Genomic DNA, 2,500 nt, shown 5'->3' with positions numbered 1-2,500 from the left:
TGTTTAGGAGCGCCCGCTCACAAGAACACGTCCTCTTAGTCAAGACCATGACACTCACGACTGCTGTAGGACTCCAGAAGGCCAGGACATGCTTGTATTGTCTGGTTGCCAATTTCAAAAACACACTTAATCATACAGATTACTAATGCTTACATAACCTTGGCACTTAAAATGGGCGAAGGAAATGCCTTCTTAAAGAGACCACTGCTCTTTGTTCATTCTGTCATTGTCAGGATAGCGGCTCAATTGGACAGAGATTTACCCCTGATCCAATCCAGTTGTGCCCTTGAGCTGGTCTTGATCTCCCCCTGATTGGATCCTGTGGGGAACATGATGAGGGTGGAAGTCCAGGCTGGGATGAAAGGACTGAGAAACTAAGTCTAGGCTGTAGGGGAAAAAAAACAGGGTCTCCATAACAGCATCATTTATGAAGTTGTTATAGCAACAAGGGAACCTAAAGCTCTGGTCTTGCCATTCTCAGCTGTACTCACTCATTCTCATCATACGGGTTAGAAGTGGCATTCACTCCCAAACTCAGCCTCTGCTGTACTCACTCTCACTCATCATACGGGAATCCCAAACTCAGCCTCTGCTGTACTCACTCTCACTCATCATACGGGAATCCCAAACTCAGCCTCTGCTGTACTCACTCTCACTCATCATACGGGAATCCCAAACTCAGCCTCTGCTGTACTCACTCTCACTCTCACTCATCATAAGGGAATCCCAAACTCAGCCTCTGCTGACTCACTCTCACTCTCACTCATCATAAGGGAATCCAAAACTCAGCCTCAGATGCTGCTCATGTTTGACTTTCAAACACAAACATGCAGTGTATTTGGATTTGTAGTTTTATGTTTTATTAAGAAGTTATCAATTTAATTGTATTTAATGTTGTTTCACTTGAGATGCTGACATTGATCTGGCCCTAAACTGGTCTGAATCCAGATATGAAGTGGTCTGGGTCTGGTCTTGATCTAGCCTTTAACTGGCCTGGATTTGGTCTAGATGTGGCCCTAAAGTGACCTGGATGTGGTCTAGATGTGGCCCTAAAGTGACCTGGATGTGGTCTAGATTTGGCCCTTAAGTGACCTGGATGTGGTCTAGATTTGGCCCTAAAGTGACCTGGATCATGAACTGATAATAATTCTGAATCTGGTCATAAACTAATCTGTTATCTCAAGTGGTCAAGGTTTGAATCTGATCCTTACCTGGTCTCAATCAACTCCAGATCTAAAGTTGTCTAATACATCCTAGCCAGACATGTGACCATGGCACATCCTACCTGGACCACACGAGTAGGGACGACCTGGTTTTACTCTGGCAGCTACATCTTTGCCTTTACCTCTGTTGCAACAGCTCAACTTGAGACGAGCACCATTCATTAAAGCACTTTTTCTGTTGGAGTCAACTCCTTTAGCTGAGTTACGCCTCGTACAGGCGATTTAATTAGTTTGGGAATTTCAGACTCGCTGAATGTTAAATTGTTCCCTCGTATCTTTAAGCTAAATCTGCAGCTTCTGGCCATACAGTACATGACCAGCTGATGAGCACTTCATATGTCTATAGAGTACATGACCAGCTGACGAGCACTTCATATGTCTATAGAGTGCATGACCAGCTGATGAGCACTTCATATGTCTATACAACATGACCAGCTGACGAGCACTTCATGTCTATAGAGTACATGACCAGCTGACGAGCACTTCATATCTCTATACAACATGACCAGCTGACGAGCACTTCATATGTCTATTGAGTACATGACCAGCTGACGAGCACTTCATATGTCTATACAACATGACCAGCTGACGAGCACTTCATATTCTACGCTGCACACACCATACAGTACATGACCAGCTGTGATGAGTTTGCATTTTCATATGAATTTAATCGTGCCTCGCCACAGAAGAGTGTGTGTGTATCTTTGGTTGCTCTGATCAGAATGTCTAATCAGAATGTGTGTGTGTGTATATTTAGTTGCTGGATTTGTTCCACAGCTGATGAATGTCTCCACTCATTAGCTTCTGCAACGCAGCCAATAAGAGGTTCCGTTTCCATTCTGTTGAATGTTAGTGAATGTGAAAGTCCTCTTAACACTGGTTTCATGACCTCATGCCTTCATGTGCAAAATGGTGCGCTGCGCTGCACTGCAAGATCACCTGCAGTGCCCATCGTCATATCGGCAGAATCAAACATACTCATCATGAAGTGGTCAGGGTTACTGGCCCAGAACTCCAGCATTAAAGGGGAATCACTGATTGGTCCACTCCCAGCTATGACCCAGGGGTTTCCTGTGAAGCAGGATTAGTGGTGCTGATTACTGCTAGGTGTTGGGCACAAAGCCTGAAATGACAAGTTGAACAAACAGAAGCAAATGTTAATGCTTGAATTTGAGCACACCTCGGGCTCCAGGCTTAACATATCACTGATCTTGTGTAATAGTGTACCCCTCAGATGAGGCCGAAACCTGGCCTGGGTCATCTCGGGTCTGACCTGG

The 2,500-nt window shown here is 44.9% G+C and overlaps 1 protein-coding gene across 2 annotated transcripts in view; it reads left to right on the top strand.

The window, feature by feature from the left end:
• Window positions 1–2,500, top strand: part of LOC125284791 (retinoic acid receptor alpha-A-like) — a 197,434-nt gene that overhangs the window by 194,285 nt on the left and 649 nt on the right. For both annotated transcript variants that reach the window (XR_007191935.1, XM_048228913.1), the window contains one exon: window positions 1–2,500. This exon is cut by the window's left edge; it is cut by the window's right edge and continues 649 nt beyond it. The gene's annotated coding sequence lies outside the window, so the exon portion shown is untranslated.

This window comes from Alosa alosa, chromosome 20 (genome assembly GCF_017589495.1).
Source record: "Alosa alosa isolate M-15738 ecotype Scorff River chromosome 20, AALO_Geno_1.1, whole genome shotgun sequence".
Classification (NCBI taxonomy): Eukaryota; Metazoa; Chordata; class Actinopteri; order Clupeiformes; family Clupeidae; genus Alosa; species Alosa alosa.
This window is presented reverse-complemented; position numbering and strand designations above follow the sequence as displayed.